Source organism: Wyeomyia smithii, chromosome 2 (genome assembly GCF_029784165.1).
Source record: "Wyeomyia smithii strain HCP4-BCI-WySm-NY-G18 chromosome 2, ASM2978416v1, whole genome shotgun sequence".
Lineage (NCBI taxonomy): Eukaryota > Metazoa > Arthropoda > Insecta > Diptera > Culicidae > Wyeomyia > Wyeomyia smithii.
The window spans coordinates 239,526,071-239,546,870 of record NC_073695.1 but is presented as its reverse complement, the minus strand read 5'-3'; the positions used below and the strand labels follow the sequence as shown (position 1 = coordinate 239,546,870).

General features: G+C 37.2%; 1 protein-coding gene across 1 annotated transcript in view; it reads right to left on the bottom strand.

Moving 5' to 3' along the window:
* Positions 1-16,833, bottom strand: part of LOC129721757 (ras association domain-containing protein 10) — a 90,942-nt gene extending 74,109 nt beyond the window's left edge. The window contains exon 1 of the mRNA XM_055674680.1: positions 15,963-16,833. The gene's annotated coding sequence lies outside the window, so the exon portion shown is untranslated. The remainder of the gene's footprint in view (positions 1-15,962) is intronic.
* Positions 16,834-20,800: the final 3,967 nt, after the last annotated feature.

Here is a 20,800-nt window from a genome sequence, read left to right as displayed (position 1 = left end):
GCGCACTTTGTGGCCAAGGGAGGAAAGAACTGAACAGTAAATGGACCAGTTTTATATTCGTTTTAATGTCACATTTTACTCCGTCGTAGTCCTTTTTACCCCCGTCAACTCCATGATAAAGGAACCGCGCAAAAACGAGGGCAACCGGTTCGGTTTGCTGCGGCCCGAGATCAGTCTCTAACCCGGGGGGCCTTTTGCGGTGCTATGAAGATTGCGTAAAAAAAACACAAAACATGAGTAAAATCCCATCCGAAAGGAAATGTGCGCGCGTGTACATTTTGCAGGTTACGTTTTTTTTTATTCCGCATGCTCTATAAAGTGAAATATTACCTGGCCTTTTAGGTGGCACGAGCGCCAACTGAATCATGCACCGCACACCAAGAGTTATCTCATAGCTTCCAGTCAAGCCAGCCCGCGATAGATGAAGAACGATTTGCTGGTGGGGAGTGTGCAGCAGGTTGATGCCAAACGGCCAAACCCTGGCCCCCGGGAGGCTGGATGCGATTGAGAGAGTGCGAGCTAGATCGTCACGTCGTTCATTATATGAACCGCGTCCAACTCAACGGCCGAAGGGTTCTGCGGTGGAAACCAAACGGAGCGAGCTTACGGTGGCTGCTGTGCGCCACCATGTCAAGCGGAGATTAATGAAAATAATCTTAACTGCCTTTTGCACAGCCAAGCCAACGGAATCGGTTGAGTTTGCGTCGAGAGCATTCACCGGCTGACTGTCTGGGATTTTATTTGACATAATGAAGTTAATTTGAATTGAAGTCTGCGGTGACCGGTTTGGCATTTTTCCCATAGTTTATTGCACACCGATTGGGACATTTGATTTGCGCGCCAACGTTTCTCAATTGCTTAGGGATTAGGGGCAGCGGGGTTGTAAATTGCATCCCAGGTAATAAAATATTACATTAATTATTTATTTATGGATGGAGGATGCCTTGAGAGCGCCGGCATGCTGAAAAGGGCATCGTTCGCGAAAACCTTGTGCTGAAAACACTTCATTCTTAGGGTTTTTAATGTGGAAACCTTAATTATACTTGCAACAAAAATGCTTAACATGACAAAAATGACAGAGCTTAGTAAAATAACATAAATAACAAATATGGCATAAATGACATGAATGACGAAAACGACAAAAATGATATAAAATTACTGAATGACAAAAACAGCATAAGTGACAAAAATGACATGAATCACTTGTGTGCCGAGAACGACAAAAATAACAAAAACGAAAAAAAAGATATAAATCACACTGAACGTCAAAAATTACAAGAATCAGAATTACAACAGTCACTGAAATGATAGACGAAAACAACAAAAAAATAGAAAACAGGTAGAATATTTGATTTTCGTCAGTTTAAAAAGTCAAAATTCGTGATGTTATTCTTATCATTGTCTTCTACTCTCAATATTATTAATTTCATTAAAAGAAAAGTTACCAAAAGTAAAACAAAGCTTTCGATCGTATTTATTTTACTTTTACAGTTACATTCTAGCCGCTCTATTTGCGTGCTCGTACCTGATTGTTTGGTTTTCTTTGTCTAAAAGAAAGTGAAAAAAAAGCTTATGAAACTACACTCGCTTCCTCTAATTTGATTGTTATGAATTGGAAGTAAACGTCCTTCATTACGCCGTCGTTCAAAGTATGAGTGAAGCCCTGATACCAATAGGTTCTCAAAGGCGAATTATTACTAATGAAGTCATTTCTGTAAGTGTGTAAGATGCGCTCTTCTATACACGATTGTCGAGGGGTAAAATAAATTATATGAGAACCTAAATAAATCAAGAGGAGTTGAGCAAATTAAGCTGTATCCGGTCAACAACACAAACGACTTGAAGAAGCCGTCGAATACTATATATCACTTAAATATCAGAAAAAAAAAACAAAAAACATAAAAAGATCCATTTATATGAGACAAATTTTGAGAGTAAAATTAGAAAAACTAGCTGACCCGGCAAACTTCGTCTAGCCCATTTTTGTGTAAAATTTAATAATTTTAAACATCCCAAATTTATTGATTCTTTGCGATTTGTTTATAGTCTGCAAATGCACGATGAATCGGCCATATCGGGATATGATCAAAGTCAAAAGGCAAATCGTCTGAAATGATTGGTTTTATCGAAATGCTCGACTTTTGGCTTCTGTACATCACCTTTATTCTGAAAATATCCATATTGAGTGGTATTCGATCATTTTCAGCTGTTTTTCTGGCATCGATCTGATTTCAGAAATACCCATATTGGGTGGTATTCAGTAATTTTGTTGTTTTCCAGAAACTGAAAGTGGTCATCTTTGAATTCAAAATAGTGTCCAGGGTCAATGCCTGGCTTCTATGCATCATCTTGATTACGGAAATATCCATATTAACCCTCTAATGCCCAAATTAATTTTTAGACGGACTTCGAAAAAATCACTATGAAGCCTCATAAACATTTTTGAGTCCTCATTGAAGCTTTTTAGAGGTTTGACTGAAGAACGTCCAAAGGCGCCACTGAGCACTACAGGTTTAAGTAATATTCGGCCTTTTTCGGCGGTTTTTCCGAACCCAGAAGTGGCCATCTTGGATATCAAAATGACGTTTGGAGACAATTTCTAGCCCCTGAGCGTCATTCTGATTTAAGAAACACTTATATTAGGTGTTATTTGGGGTCATTTTCGGCTGTTTTACAGACACCGGAAGTCGCCATCTTAGAATTCAAAATGTTGTCTGAGGTCGACTTGTGGCTTCCGTGCACCATTACGATTCCGGAAATACCTGGAAGTTTCCATCTTGAATTTAAATATGGTGTCTGGAGTCGAGTTTTGACTCCTGTGTACGACCCGATCATTGTAAGCTTCCAGAGTACGGAGGAGTATCAAACCACCATCGAAATTTATGTTTGATTTGTATAAGATCCCTCCCATCCAGAAGTGGGAGGGATGTTGAACCCCCATTAAAATATTTTCTGCCCCCAAAAACCTGCACATGCTAAATTTGGTTCCATTTACTCGATTAGTTCTGGAGTTGTGAAATAAATTGAGTTTCATTTGTAGAAAACCCCATTCTCCCAGAAGAAGGAGGGATGTCAAACTATAATGGACATATTTTTTACCCCCAAAAATATTCACCTGCCAAATTTGGTTCCATTTACTTGGTTATTTCGCGAGTTTAATTTGTATTGAACCCCTTCCTTCCAGAAGAGGAAGGAGTGTCGAACCATTAAAGACATATTTGTTACATCTAAAAACATTCACATAGCAAATTTGGTTGTATTTGCTTGATTGGATTTCGAGCTGTGCGAAATTTGTGGTTTGTTTGTATGGGACCCCTCCCTAATAAAAAAGAGAGGGGTGTTAAACTATTAGAGGCATATTTGTTTTCCCTAAAAATATTAACCTGCCGAATTTTTGGTTCCATTTACTTGGTTAGTCCTGGAGATGTGCAGAAATTTCTGTTTCATTTGTATGGGACCCCTCCTTTCCAGAGAAGGGAGGGGTCTCGAACTATCTAAGTCATATTTGTTCGGCCCCCAAAATCTCTATATACGAAATTTCACGCCGATCAGTTCAGTGGTTTCCAAGCCTATATGGATCAGACAGACAGAGCTGCATTTTCATTTGTTTAGATAGTTCAACTGATTACCGTGACGGTAACCACCAGTCGAGTGTACTCCTATTTGTATTTAATTTCCGGTGGTAGGTTTTTAGGGATGATTTGAAAATAACTGTCGAGAGTCACCTGTTTTAAATTGCTGTCATATTATTGTTGTTCATTGCGCCTTCTGCGATCTCATTTCTTCGTTATATGGAAATTCTACTTTCGTACCATTTTCCTTTATATTCTCCTAGTTTTCTCGCCGTAACAATTTTCCTTGAACAAAGACGAACACAACGAAACAAAGCCAGCTCAAATCGGACACTCCGTTGTATAGTTATGGGCGGTCGCACATATATGTAACTTTATTTTATATATAAGATTTACGACGAAATTGAGTACAGAAAACGGAATGCAATGCAAAAAACAGTTCAGCTGGAACGAGATGAACTAAAAACTCAATTAAAACAAGACTAAAACATTGAAATTATTATATGAATAACGAAACAGATAGTAAAGGGTAATGTAAGTTAAAATAATAACGGGAGCCGTATATTTGTCCAATAACTTACTCGAGTTTACTCTCATGTTTCACATTATCATATTTTCTACAACCCCCGAATTAGTTTTATTCTAACTTTTCGATATTTTCCCTGTCGTAGTTTTTGAATGAGCACCAAGAATTTCACCCGAACCATCAAAAGGAGAATCAATTCTATTTCACAAAATCCAAAAGCTTAATTAAGCTTTCATCTTGGTAGTGATAAACGAAGGTATCTTGTATTAGTCTGATCAATTGCATTAATTAAGACTGGTTTATTATATGAATCTTACTTTCCTATAAAGGACCACCCGTCAGATTAACTCAAGTTATGCGAAAATTCAAGGGATTTTAAGAAAACTTCCTTTTGGATATATCCTATCCAGCAAATCTACATCGCATTTGTGAATTTCGATTTATGTTAAGAGAAATTGAGTTAATCCTACTGGTGGTCCACTATGGGTTAATGAAGCAAAAGGGTCAACTATAGGTTAATTTACCCTGTAATTAGAATTTACAGATATTTCTTGTGACTCTGATGCAGATTGGCTGGATAAGATGTTTTCCGAAAGTTTTCTAAAAAATCCCTCGAATTTTCGCATGAATTGAGTTAATCTGTGAGTTTCCTATAGTAGACCATCCGCCAGATTAGCTTCCTTTACGCGAAAACTCGAAGGATTTTCAAAAAACATCAATCGGAAAACATCTTATCCAGCCAATCTGCATCAGAATCACGAGAAGCATTCATGAATTCCGAATTCATGTTAAGAGAAATTGGGTTATTCTGATGAGTGGTCCACTTTAAAAAAAGGGTCCACTATAGGTAAGTTTACCCTACACATTTTAAAACGAAAATAATGTCAGATTCCAGAACAGCGTTTCAAAATTATTTAAAAACCATGTAGACAAATTAACCTACAATCGATTCTTAACATATAGTGAACCGCTCGTAAGATTTACTCAATTTCTCTCAACCTGAATCGGGATTGATAAATAAATCCCGTAACTATGATGCAGATTGTCGGGATGAGATGTTTCCCGATGGAAGTTTTCTAATAAACCCGCGAGCTTTCGCATAAATTGAGTTAATCTGACGGGCGGTCCACTAAAGAAGGTGGTACATCCAAGCAAATTTTGCCCTGAAAAATGAATATTTTATTTTCCTGATAAATGAACAATGTTTCTTCCCGTTTGCTGGTATACAAAAATTTTTCAGGCATGATCAATTTTATTTGCTAGAGCCATAAAAGCGTAGTAACATTTTTCTCATATAGGATAAATTAACTTATAGAAGGCCCCTTTTCTACAGTGGAACACTCATCAGATTGAGATGTCTCCCTATGAAAATTTTTGAAAATCCGTCGAGTTTCCACAAGAATTGAATTAATTGAATTGAAAGGGGTCCACTAAAGGTTAATCTACCCTATGTAATACATAAAAAAGTTTGAATAATACCTCTCGTCAGGAATAGAGTAAATCAACCATTAGGGGACCACCAGCCAGATTAACTCAATTCATGCGTTATTTGTAGGGATGTTCAGAATACTTTCATCGGGAAATATTTTATCATGTCAATCTGCATCACAAACATTTATAAACTCCGATTTATGTTGAATTAAGCTGACTAATCCATTCTACACATTTTTATACAAAAAAGTCCAATTCCGGTGCAGTGTTCAAAAAATTATATAAAAACCATCATGTTGGTAAATTGACCTATGGTGGACCACTCGTTTGATAGATTTAATTTCTCTCAACAAAAATCGGAATTTGTTAACCCGTAAAGACCCGGGACGGAACTTGTTTTTTGAAAATGCTCGTTCTCAGCACTGGAACGGCCGATTTGAAAAAACTTGGAATTTTATTCAAGTGGAATAGTTGCTCTAAGTTTTGGTTTAGGTGCCACTCCTCTGGACCCCTCCCCGTTTTTGTAAGACGCAATTATGTCTGTTTTTTTTTAATTTTTCAAACAGATTAGGCAAACACTGGGAATTTTCATACGTATCAATTGCTTCATGTATCAAATCATGTCAGGTAGAAGTAAAAAATCACAAAACTACGTAATTTTATAAAAATTCAAGCAACAAAACCGTCTTTAAAATTTCAAGCTCTACATTTTTGAGGTAACGTCTCCTGAATCCATACGCGATGAAATATTTATTTTAGCATGCAAACATTTTGAGAAAAACGAGTTTAAATTCACTAAAGTACGAGTTCTTATAAGAACTTGCTTTTCTCCAAATCTGTGCATGCTAGAATAAATCTTTCACCATCTTTCGATTCAGAAGACGTTACTCTAGAAACATAGAGCTTGAAAATTGGAGAGCTAAGTTGAAAACTACCGTGGGAGACTGATAAAATCAGGTTTCCATGGAAATATGTACTTTAGTGAATTTTAACTCGTTTTTCTCAAAATGTTTGCATGCTCAAATGAATATTTCATCGCGTATGGATTCAGGAGGCCTTACCTCAAAAATGTGTTTCTCGTGACTTTGATGCATATTGGCTGGATGAGATGTTTTCCGATGGGAGATTTCTGCGAACCCCTCGAGTTTTCGCATAAATTGAGTTATCTATCTAATCTGGCGGGTGGTGCACTATAGGAGAGGAGTCCACTTTAGGTTAATTTACCGTATTTTCTTTAACTAGAGCCTTTTTTTTTGCTTGGATATCTTTTGTATGGAGTCGCGCCACTGTTGGTTGGCAGCGGCAATGTAGGGTTAATTGACCTACCCCTTTCCTGTAGTGGTTCACTTGTTGAAATTACTAAATTTCTCTTAACATCATATCGGAATTTAGGAATGTTTCTCGTGATTCTGATGCAGATTAACAGGATAAGATGAAGATCCCAATGAAAGTTTTCTAAAAAAAACCCTCGAATTTTCGCATTAATTAAAAGATCTGGCGAATATAGGAAAGAGTTAACTATAGGTTTATTTACCCTAGATCGTTAACTTGTTTGATAAAACGGGTTGTTCTAAATTTCTCGTAAAAGCTTTACATTCGAGACATCAAAATAGTCTACGCGTAAGCGATTATTGGTTGACTAATTGGGACGGGGATATCCTGTCAACAGTGATCTAGAGGATGTCACAACCGAAAGACTCATGAAGACTGTGTTAATTGTTGGTGGAAGTTTTACCGTGAAACATTTTATCACTTTCATCATGTGGTTATTTACGTAGTTATTGCTGTTAAAATGCTTTTGAGGCCAATGCCATAAAAGGTCAAAAAACCGAAATCATCCAAATTGAGCTCAGAATAGTGAAAGAACGCTTCATAAGGTAAAAAAGGCCAAAAACCAATTGTTCCCAAAAAATGCTCTAAATCTAGAAAAGACACAATAAGAATACTTTTTCAAAACGGGTGGCAAAAAACACATCTAAATGTCCAAAATTTATCCCAAATTGGAGGCTCAAAATTTATCCCAATTGGGGGCTCAAATTCGACGATCGTTCATTTCGTAGTTGCCCCTCCATGATGGATCTGAGCTACAAAAAGAACCACATTTCGAATAATTTTGGGATTCATTCACCATTTTTCAGGTAAAACAATTCAATAACTTCTGCTTTTGCATAGATCGATAAAGGCGCCGGCTTCGTTCACCCGATCGGTTGAAGAAGTAAGGAATGAAGTGTTGTTGGAGACCAAGCTCACCTCTGCATCTCCAACGACTGTGATGGAGAGGAAATGGTACCATATTTGTCACCGTGGTAAGTGAAGGAGTTTTATACTTTTACTCTTTTTTCTACGTTTACTCAGCTTTCTCAGCCGTAGGCCATATTGAAAGTATGTGTAATTTTCATAATTTAGACCATCAAAACATCAAATGTAAGCATACAATGTGCCTGAGCACCCTATTTGACCCCATCAAAAATCTATGAAAGAGTTTGCGGAAAATTTGCGTTTAGGTAGAAAGAGATGATTGAAAAGGTTTAAATTTTTGAATGACTTATCAACTGGATTCTTTGTATATCATAACAATTTGGTCCAAAACACATTCAGGAATTATTTCTGTTTTTCGTAAAAATATGAGATTTCCCTTAGTTCACGTAGTTTATAAACAGTCCATTGTCATTACAACACTTTTCTTATATAACAAAACCATTTACAGTAGAAAATCATTAATTTGACGTCAAAAAAATAATTTTTGGCTGCAAATCTCAAATTTCCGATCATTCAGGGATGGGTCAAAGTGGAAGGTAGGGCGAGAATGTGTGCAAAACTCATAGTAAAGATAAGTAACTCAAATTTTTGAGGCCAGAAAAGCTAAAAAATATTTCTGATTTATGCTTTGAAAGCAAAAACAAATGAACTTAAAATTTTTTTCCAGTTCTGAAGAAATGGACAATATAATATGATCACAAATTTTGCTAAAAATGTATGTTTCTTAAAACAAAAAAAGAAATTAATCCCAAATTTAACTTAGTATCGGAATAAAGTTATGAAGAACCGGTACAGAAAACTGTGCCAGCTCAGAATGGTAACAAAAAATACAGCTAAAAAGGCTAAGATGAAGAAGTTATTTCCAACTTTACCTCAAAATAGCTAACAAACGCTCAGGAAGACCAATAAAAAATCTACAACTAAGCTCAGGTTGGCGTAAAAACGGCAGAAGGCTAAACACGATCTCAAATTAAGAAAAATATATTTCTTAAGGCCGACCCAGGAAATGATCCCAAATTTTGCCCTGAATGGCGAAAAACGCTAAACAAGGCTAGCAATTCAAAACACTACAAAAGCTACATAAGAAAAGCACAGAAGAAAAACGAAGCCAAAATTCAACACGCGATTGGGAAAACGCCTCTCAACACCAGAACAAGCCTAAAATGAATCCAAACTAATATAAGGCAAGAGAAACGAAAAACGTTTCATGAGACCATAGAAGATACAAAACTGAAACGATCCCGAATCAAGCTCAGAATGGCGAAAAAAGGCTTTTTGAGATCTGAGAAAGTCAAATTAAGCCCAGGTTGTCAGAAAAAGGCGTCTTCAAGGCCAGAAAAAGTCACAAAAATGATCTTTAAGGTAGAAATGCTTCTGCATGTAAATCTGTGAAAAGACGATTTTTAATACCAGAAAAAGCCTAAATTACCCCATATTAAACTCATAATCAGAGCTGCGGAAAGTCAATATCATACTACTGACATTACGCCAAAATGATGCAACACCAGAATCAGCCAACTACGATGCATGGTTCATTACAAAAGAGTTTGCGATGTTACAATGATTCTCTTAGCGTCAACTCTCACTCTCATTTTTTTCTTGCTATCTTTCTCGATCATTCGGGTATGGCTGTACTGAGATTGAACCAGCAGAAATATCAAGTTCATTTTGACAGCATGATGTTATGAGGATAGCAAACATAAAATCAATGATTTTTCTTCAATTGATATGTATGATATTAATATATGGTCGGCATGCGATCAGACCGAACTAAGCGCCGTTTTCTCAGATTGAGTTATTGACACCCAGTGGATATGAGAAGTAATAATCTATCTATTATGAAGAAACGAAATCGTTTGAGCATTTGATAACGATATTATAACAAAAATTCTCTGTAACAGCTTGTACACAGCAATTGCGGCGGTAAATGTTTTTCGACGCTTGGTTCGGTTTGGCTGCACGCCGACTAAAAGCATTGTCAATAAACAACTATTACTTCGTTTTGTAACTGAGCGTATTTTAGTTTGGTACATTTTGAATCTGTATGATCATTCATTTTTATTCTCAGTAGAAAATATGCTTCTTCATAACACCAATTGTAATAAAAAGAATTCTATTAATATTTTTCGAATGATCTCATATCTGAAAAATAATATTGCATTTTTATTTGTTTTTTGACAGCATGAGTTTATTAATTTGATTCTTGAATATTGTGCTTGTTGTAGGTAAAACTAAAGACAGTGTTAGTTCGCGGCAAAAAATGAATCGCTGGTGGCAAAACAGAGAACTTTTAAATATGTATGGGTATGTATATTTATATACAGATCCTGTTAAATGTTGGCACGGTTCAACTTTGAAACTGTTCAATTTTGGTTCGGAACGGTTTTGCTTTTCTCCTAGTTTTCAATCATATTTTCTTTTAACGAAGAGGATGGCCGGAGTTAATCGACTGGTTTCGGATATATGGCCGGAATATGTTTCAGTAACATGGTAACGATGATCAAAGCAGTGCTTAGAAGTGCTCAAAATCCTACCATGCCTCTCATTGAAAAATGTAAAAATGCGGACCTGTTCCGGTTGTGTTCCGAGTACTCGGAGTTGTTGTGCCAGCCCATCAAGCGACACCTATAACCACTGGTTTGAAATTATAAACCTAGCTCATTGGTTGCCATATCTTGAGTTGGGATCGTCACAGACCGCAAAGCAGATCAATTTTAAAAAATCCTGATAGCAACAAACTTCAAGCTAGCACTGACATAATCACGCTACTGAAACGATTTTTGATATTCCAAAAATCACCTTGATTTGCATTGCACTGATATTTCCGAGTGAACTATGTATATTCACGACGATTGACAATGAGAAGCCGAAAATGGCAACAAGAGAGACAAGGTATTGAATCACTTGTCGGATCTCCACGCTTACTGTGATGGTTGCTGGCTATTTATTAGAGAAAGAAACGAGTGCGATGATATTTTCTCTCTCGTCAGGGTCAGCATGTTGCTTGGATTAATCGCAGCTCTGCTCATAATGCAAAAAGAAAAACGTGAACAATTCGATTTGTAAGCTTTTTTTCGCAGAGGCTTGCGGTGATCCTGATAGAGACTCAGCGGGTCAACCGAAATCAAAAAACTCATATTATTTCATTAGTTTAGAAGTGTGTCGTGTCCTTGAACGATCGCTTTTATGAGTATTTTGTTCACAGTGCAAACGGGAACGTTTTTCCCAAAAAATGCACGTTTTGAGCGCTGAAAATTGCATTAATTTTTTTTGCGGCAAAATGTAACTGTGAATTTAAAAAAAATTAAAAAAAAAAATAATAAGAAAATCGGTTCAGTAATTTTCCCGCAATCAGTATCACGGCAGTCATTTTTCATAAAAACACTATTCCGAGATAATCGCGTTTGAAGTTTCAAGTTTAGCTTATGCGGCCGTAGCGAGGCGTATTGCAAATCGCTCTCACTTACTCCCTTTTGCTCAGATCTTTATGAAAATTTGTAAAAATGTTCTCAAGATGTTCAAGTAGTAGTTCAAGATAATGTAATAAAAAATATTTCGATTTTTTTGAAAACTAAAGAGGTATATAACCCCTTAATACACAGAGGAAATAGATAAATATTGGTGCTTATTACGGGAGTCACTAGCGCTCTGTGGGTGTGTAGCAGAACCATTGGTAAAAACAGGGGTTTAAAACCCAGGATGATACACTGGTTGTATCAAAAAATAATTATACCAAGACTCACCTATGCCTCGCTAGTGTGGTGGCCAAAAACTAATGAAACGGCCGCTCAAACAATGTTAGGCAAACTACAAAGGCTAGCTTGCGTATCAATTTGCGGAGCTATGAGAAGTACTCTCGACGAAATCTTTGAAAGAAATTTGTCATTTCCTTCCACTTGATCAAACGGTGCAACTGGAGGCGGTGAAGAGAGCCCTAAGGCTGAACCGTCACAAAAACTTTCTAGACGAAAATCTAACAGGTCACATCAAAATACTGAAAAATTTTCATATAAACGAACTTATAGTGAGAAACGAAGACTGGCTGGAAAATAAGCCAAATTTCGACACTCGCTATAAAATCATTGAGACCGAACGGGAATCTTGGGAAACAGAAGGTCCAGCACCGGAGCTGGCATCACCGGGCCAGGAATAAATGAATATATCTCTATGGGAAACTGGCCAACAGTTTTTCAAGCTGAAATATACGCAATCATGGAATGTGCATACATCTGTCTAAAGAGAAATTACAGACACGCAAATATCTGTATCTTCTCCGACAGTCAGGCAGCACTCAAAGTGCTTAAAGCACCCATTTGCAAATCAAAACTAGTGTGGGAATGCATTCTTTCACTTCGCCAGCTAGCACAAAAAAAACAGGTTTTACTATACTGGGTACCAGGACACTGCGGAATTGAAGGCAATGAAAAAGCCGACTTACTAGTAAGACAAGGCTCTTCTGAAAATTTTATAGGACCAGAACCCTTCTGTGGCGTCTCATCAAGAGCTTTAAAAATAGAACTATATGAGTGGGAGAGGATGGTCATAAGTAAAAATTGGAATGCTGTATCTGGTTTACGGCAATCAAAAAAATTTATAAAACCAAACTACTCAAAAACCATGACGCTACTTAGGCTCAATAAAAAAGACCTTAGTACGATAACAGAACTTTTCACTGGTCACTGTCCGAGTAAGTACCATCTAAAGAAGATGGGTAAACTCAATGACGAAAAATGCCGCTTCTGCGGACTTGAGAAGAAACCTCTGAACACCTACTTTGCGAATGCATAGTATTAATACAACGCAGACTGCGTATCCTCGGTAAAGGATTCCTAAGTCCTTCCGAAATCTGGAACGAAAGCCCTTCTCAGATATTACACTTCATTCGAATTGTGATACCTGACTGGGATACACGTGCAAATCAAAATTGGACATCAACTCAATAATAGTTATGCGCCGAAATTGAATGCACCTAGATTAAGGCGGAGCATACTACAATAGATCTACTAGTTACCAATGGTCGCAGTGGTTCAGTCTCCTACAGGAAAAAAAACGGGAGTCACTTCACGGTGAAATCACAGTGAAGTGAACAAAATCCTATTACGGGACTCACATAAGTGAGAAAAACGTCGCAAAGTGACATCTGCCGCGAAATCTGGGTTATCATGAGTGTCATATCAGTGAAGTGAGAACGGAAAAAGCGACGATTCGCGTAGAATTATTTCACGACCATTTTGAACGGTGAAATGATTCCATGAAGATGCCATAAGTCTTAAAGTTGATTGATTTGTGATCTAATGGTAAATATTGGATTTATTGAATTTGATCCGTGCCTTAAAGCGGTCAAATTTTCTTTTTTTTGCCAGGAAATTTTCGATACCGAAAAATTAATTTTTTTTTATCCCGAATGTTTTAGAAATGCAGAACACGTCAAGATCTGGTGTTATCTAAAAAACGGAAAAAAACGACTTTCTGGGACTTGTAGATTTTTGAGCTGGGAAACAATCTCATTTCACTTGTCCTATTCTCAATTTCACTTCACTGTCAATCTTACCCCACGGAGGTGATTTTTGTCACCTCACTTTAGGTGGAATCGGGAATAGGACTAAAACGGTGAAGTGAGCGTGAGAGTGAAATATATTTCACCGTGAAGTGACTCCCGTTATAAGCACCATTATACCATATTTCGACGAAAATAAAACAAAACCTAGAAAATAACCAAAATGACAAAAATAAAAATGGAATGACGGTTTACACAAAGCGAAGTTCGGATAAAATTGAACGAAGTTTTGCAAGAAAAAAAAAATAATTCAACAATGAGATGAAGCATTTTTCTTATGAACCACTCTCTGCGATATATATTGAACTTTCTTTTATATCATGGGTTAGCCAATTAGCCAATATTATCACTGGCTTGTATAGGTTTCAGCTGATTGTGCCTTTGACCAAATTCATAGTAAAAGGGAATTATTATTTCAAGAGGAAGTCAGCAAGATGTTGCAGGATTCAGCATGCAAAAAAGGTTAGCCTGAAAATAAACCCATGCTTTAGTCCGTTGGCATCGAACGGCTTGGGATTTAACCTACGTCCACCGGTATGTCAAAGCGGATTCTGTAACCTTGCTACGGTAAAGCACCTCAAGAAAAACTTGAATAATAAAACTTCAAAAGTCGAAGATTGATTAAAAATCGCAGACAATGTTTGACCAAATAAAAATAAATAATAAAGTGATCCACAACGCCTAAACAAGTGGAATGATGAACTTTGAAATATCGTGCAAACTTTTCCAACAGTTTAAATCTTCATATTTTCCGCTGCATTAACCAATCACCCCCGCTTCTCGATTTTAATTTTAACCAAATTAAAGCAACTTCGCAATCGCAACAACAGCTGGCTGTGAAAGTTGACTTAATTTTTTGCACCGACTCCGCTCTGCTGTATGTGGCAGGCGGGGGTGTGATAATTTCGATGTGTTTACCTTTTCCGAACGTCCGAACGGCAGAGACGCGCTTGCGGTCTTAATTTTACGGACGACTCGCTTCCGACGTCCGTGGCTATTTTCACCGCGGTGAAATTTTCCTTTCGCACTTTTCCCCTAATTACAATAATCGCATATGCTACCGAAAAGTGTTACAAGTTCAATTCGTTGCTTTTTGTTTTCTGTTTTTTTTTTTTTATTTGTTATTATTGTTGTGTGAGCCTGCGCCAACTTAGATTCGAGTCGAACTTTCTTCTTCGCTACGGAGCGCGGAAAAATTGCCTTCTATCACGTCATTACGCCTACCAGCTTGAGAAACGGTTAAGAATTATCGTAGCCTGCTTTTCGCGCACCCGAAAACCGCTTGCATTTTTATAGCCGTAAATAAATAATAGATTGATGATGGTGAGTTGAGAGTGCTGCGAATTATTCGAGCCGTTCTTCAATGCTTCTACGCAGGGTGAACTCTATGCTGATACTTTTTCTTTCGATACGTTAGATTAATTTGGGCTTCTTTTTTTCTCCACTTCATTGTTTCCCGCAATTGAACGGCTGTTGTGCGGATTTTTCCACCAACATTGTGCGCGTCCCGCATACTTTAGATTCTTCGGAACCACTTTGGAATTTACCTGAATAATACGATTGAAAAAAAAAAATACTGGTAACGCCTTGCAGCTCGGTTTTAATCGTTTTTTTTTATTGTTATTATTATTGTTTCTCTTCGTCATTTGGCCCTACTCGAGGTTTGACTAACTGAAAGGAAGAATATTACGCTAGCGTCTATTGTGATTATGATAGACAGAGATGTTTCCACTGCGTACAAGTGCCATAGCACACATAAATAAAACAAAGCAAAGCACGGCAGTACCATAAAAAAATTAAAACACCTCTTAGCTGTGATGATATTGGTCGACAAAACAGTACAATGGAACCGCCAAAGAAACAGAGGAGAGAAGAATAAAACAACCAAAATAAGTAGCTGACTATTTTCGCACCATCAAAATTTAAATAAAGAAGTTGAAACATCGGCATTAAATGGTTTTACCATCAGTTCTCAGTGTGGGGCACTGGGGAAAAGAGCGAGTAAAAAATCTACTTTTTCCGATAAGATTACATAGAATGACTAAAATGGTTGAGGAAACAGACTCCACATCTAGGAACGAAAAAGTTGTGGAGGGCCCATTCAAGTTAACCTTGAGATATTTTAAACTGCGTTTCCATTGTTTAGGAACATTATTTTGCCAATTTGCATTCGCACTGCGATTATAATTATTTGATGTAGTTCAAGAGAATGGTAAAATATGGAGTCACCAACAACTAATGGATAGAAACACACTCATGTTTTTTAAAGACTGGTAATTTCTCCCCAGTTATCGTTATAAATCTTCTGTCGGGCACCAGAGGAGATTTTATCTCACTCCTCTTTTGAGTGTTGAATCTAGATTTATGGTAAATTTAATCATTTCAAGACAAATTTTGTTCTTCGTTCAGGCTTATACAATTTTCAGGAAACAACACGTTCAAAAAAACGTTATGATCAATTGCATTTCGTATTTCCAAAAAAAGTAAGGAAGAAAGAATCTATCAAAAATATACAAAGGTAGCAAAATCATTTAGATATCACATTTTCATTTTCAAACAATAAATTAACAAAGTAATGATCGAAATTTTATATAGAGAAACATTACAGTTCACTTACCGATAATGTGGATTATATTTTTCCTTAACAGATTAACTTCCTAAATCCCTTATTATCCACAGGGTGCATAACTAAAATAAACAGTTTTCTAACACAATTTAAACTCGCTATATTTCACAATGAAAGCACACTGCCGTCCGTCATTCAACCCGACACCGGCCACTGTCACGTTTTGGTCGTTTCGGCTGCCAAATCTAAACAACAACACTAACAACCATTATAATCATTTAGCGGCTGGCCGCCCTTACTTTTCTTCTCCGTTGATTTGAGTAGATCGAACTTTAAAAAAACAACAACACAAATCCAAGTCATTCATAGCATACTTCGATGCTCGCAACGGTGTAGCATCCCCTCGTAACCGTCGTCGCACCAAGCAAAAGGCAAAGTGGTGCCAACCGTAAATGTAGCACCTTTTCCAGACGGCGATCTGAAGTCTCACTTTTTTTTCTTTCACTCTACTTAGCGACGTTCAACGCCAAAACTAAACCGTCTTCACTCACTGAAAGCACCCAGCAGCACGCGCGTTCCGGAATAAGTAATTAGCCTGGAGACGGGGGCGTAAAACTCTGTCCAAATTCGAACGGGTTCGATTCCAATCAGTCAGAGGCACTTACGACGCATCACACACTCCACTGTCAAGATAGTCCACCACTCCAGCGGCTAGCCACTCGACTGAACTCCCCCAGGCATAGCCGAAAAAAAAACAAAAAAAAAATGGTTCTGCCAGGACACGGAACAGGTGCGCACCGGTCAGTTGATAATTTGTTGCTAAGAAAATGCGCGCGCACGCGTGAATTGTTCGTTTGGGGGTGCAAGAGACCGCAATCCAACCGTTTCTGTACGTGCTATACGAAGCAGTTCGGAACCAACACTGAACCCGCACCCGTGAAGCCAAAACCGTCTAAGCCTATTCTATGCTGTGCCGCCTGTTGTTACCATGGTTAAGCCACTTGAGTGGAACCACCAACACCAACACCATCATCAGCAGGCATCAGCAGTAGCAGCAACAGCCGTTTTTGTTCAGTGCTCACCGTCTACAAGGAATGCCAAGTGGCCTCTCGTAAGACGGCGCTCAAAAAGCTCCTCGTAGGTCGACTCTCTTTCTCTCTCAGACAGCCATATGTTCAATGCTCTGCTTAACACTTCTACTAGGCTCTGCTCTGCATGGCCTACTGGCTAGCGGCGCTCGAGCACATGTTGTATGTTTATGCTTTTTTTTTCAGTGGAGTTTTACGTTTTTGGCGAGTTCCATATTGACCCCATGCGTACAGCTTTTTTGTTTGCTTCGACGCTAGTTTATAATTACATGCAAATCGACGATCAGAGTTGTGCAAAAATGTTACAAGATAAAAAGAGTGTGTATTTAAGTAACGAGCCTGAAAATAATACAGATCAGATGAACTGATATAACCGAAATGAATTACAAGGATGGCGAAAATGACAATAATGATAAATTGATATCAAATTCAAAAACTAAAGGAACAAATAAAAATTACAGAAAGGACAAAAATTGCAAATACGACAAAAGTGACAAAGAATGGCCAAAATGACGAAACAATACACAAAAGGCAAAAGGCTATTAATAACAAAGATGACGAAAATGGCTCCAAAGACAAACATGATTAAAATGTTATAAATGACACGATTAACAGTAATGACAACAATGGCCAAATTTTAAAATATTACTCAAATGACAAACATAAATCAAACACTAAATGGTCGGCGTGCGACCAGACCGAACCAAGCGCTAAAAACTTTAATTCGAGTAATCGGCGATCAAAGTTTAACCACCCCGTATGTTTCCTGCAAACTGCTGCAAAGATATTGTTTGCAATTTTGTTATAATACCATTATAAACTGTTCAAATGATTTCGTTTTATCATGAAAGATAGATCATCAAATTTAACATCCACTGGTGTTAAAAACTCAATTTTAAACAAAAATAGCGCTTGGTTCGGTCTGGTCGCATGCCGACCAAATAGGGGAACTGCTCCATTATTCATCTCAGCCCGTATATTCATCTCATTCAACATGTAAACACAATTGAAAACAGGGAAAAACGCATATTTTCTTCTTAAACCAATCTGCTAATCCATGGAATGGATTCTTCTTAGTTCACTTTCTCATATAAACCTTCTCTATAAACCTCTATAAACCTCAAAAACTCACTTAAAAGCTCTAAATTTGATATAATAATCAGGCATCTGCACTCGAAAACTCATTTATTTCAATCACCTACCTCAGAAAACAAAATCCGCGCATTGTTCTGTACGGCTACAACGGAACTCGTTCAGCAGCCAACCAAAGTTTTTCTCATCACTAGCGGACCATTTTTTATTTTAATCACTAAACAAAATCACTCACTACACTAAGAATACTATGATCTTTGAAACGTTCACCTCAAATTTCCAAAAACCAGCTTGAATTAGCAGCGATATATGAGATGAAATTCTACAATTCCTGAATTTCAACTGTATGTATTTTCATCTGTTTCCACTGCCTTGAAGAAAATAAAAAGTTGGCAAATCGGTTTCTGTTAAGGGACCATACTTAAATGACGTAGCATTTAGGGGGGGAGGGGGGATATCATCATCTTGTGACAAGCTCTGACAAGGGGGGAGGGGGGGTTGTAGTGAAATCGACGTAGCATTTTTTTTAAAGACTGATTTTTTTTTGCAGGAAAAATGTATACTAAAAATACACTAAAACATTGCACAAAGTATTGCAGCGAGATCTGCAGAAATGTTTTTATGTGTGCCATACTGAAATCTCCTAAAAGCTCTGCTACATAAACAATCACTTGGATTTCCAAACACACAATCTGTTTTGAATACAAAAATCGTTGCTTTTTTGTAGCTTTAAATGTGTTTCTGTGTTTTCTGCAGACATAGATCATACTACACACTTAGATATTATCATCGAGTACGGTAAAATAAATTACCGAGTTTTCAACAGCTGAGATCTCGGTAAAAATCTTTGTATTTATTTATTTATATATTTATCTCGGCAATACATCAAAACACCGAGATTCTGTAAAAGCAAAAATCAAAAACCTGTCAAACTTTAACGAGATTCTCGGTAATGTTTCGCCGAGCTACTCTGGAATTCGAACTGTCAAATTATTACGAGAACTTCGGTAAAATTCACTGAGGCACGTATTTTGCGATTTTTTTAGATAACCCAGAATATGATTAAAACGATTAAATATACAAATTAATTTATTGATTACTAAGTCAACTGATTAAAATAAATACAGAATTATTAAAAACTGGAGTTTCATTGCATCCAAGAAATAAACAAATATCTACCACTCTGTAACTTCCATCCTGCGAAGAGAGTTGATAACCTGCGAAATTGAGTGAAGAAAGATTTAACCTTTTTCTTCGCAGCAAAAAAACAAGCTCTGAGAAAAAATAGTGTATACTCACTCAATATTTCAGTTAATCAGATCATTGCAGATTTTTTTATAAAATAATAATCAGTCGCAAAATCTGCTCCTTTTTTTCTAAACCCGGACACGAAAAAACTGTTAGTGTGTGTCCTGAAACACGCGTTATTCTGACAGCTCAGTTTCCAGGAATCTCGTTAAGAGTTAAGACGAAATCCCGGTTAAATAATGTCAGGTTTCCGTGATTCGGTTTTTTAGTTTACTGAACTCGAAAGTTTTCGGGTTTACGGATTTTTTCGGTAAATTTACGATATTGCGGTGAACATGTTGAGTTTCCGATTTCTCAGTGATTTTTTTACCGAACAACCGTAAACTAAAATATTTTCAAGTAGTTCGGTATTTTACTTTACCGAGGAAGCATTACGCAGTTAAGTGTGTAAGTTGTTTAAACATTTTTACTCCTTATACCAAAACACAAGCCCTTCGAAGCAAAAGATGCAGTCACGAGTCTATAAGTTGTAAATAAATTGAATTGAACACAACTTTTTTTTCAAGTATTTTTTTGTATGTATGTTACTACTGTCAGGTTTCTATTACGCGGGAGATACGTACCTCGTAAAAAAACCGCGTAAAAAACCACGTTAATTCGAAAATCCGCGTAAGGAAACGCGCTAATTCAGGAATCCTCGTAAAAAACCGCGTTAATTCAAGAATCCGCGTAAAAAAATCACGTTAATTCAAAAATTCGCGTAAAATTAACCAGCAAGAAGGGCTTTGAAAAAAACTGAGACGCTCTAGAACTAGTTTTTAAAATTGTTTTAAAATTGACTAAGTCTTCTACTAGATAAACACTTGAACGTTTCTGGTTTCAAACCCACGTTGTTTCGAAAATTCGCGAAAAAGTTTTTGAATTAGCGTGGTATCGCGTAAAAAAACCGCGTTAATTCAAAAATCCGCGTAAAAAAAAACCTAGTAAAAATGTCCGCGTATGAAAAAATGCGTAAAAAAACCTGACTACTTGTATTTTTGTACGTTTTTTCAGAAGCGAAAAGGGGGGGAGGGAGGTAATCGAATGCTACGTTTTTTTTCAGGGGGGGGGGTTAGTTTTTGTGACCAAATGCTACGAGGGGGGAGGGAGGGGGCTTAAAAATCATGAAAAAAATGCTACGTCATTTAAGTATGTTTCCTAATACGAACAAATCATTACTGAAAATGTTGAATTATTCCGACATAATTGATATAAATGGACAGCACTGCAGTGGTTACCTAGGCTACCATATTTGCACGTAAACAACTACATATCTAGGTAACCTACTACGACGGGCTGCGGCTACATTCATTCATGATAATGTGATTCATTCATGATTAACAGTGCATTGCAGTGTGATGAATATGGGGGCGTCGTGAGATGAATAATTGAGCAGTGATTTAAGTTTTGAGATGGATATGG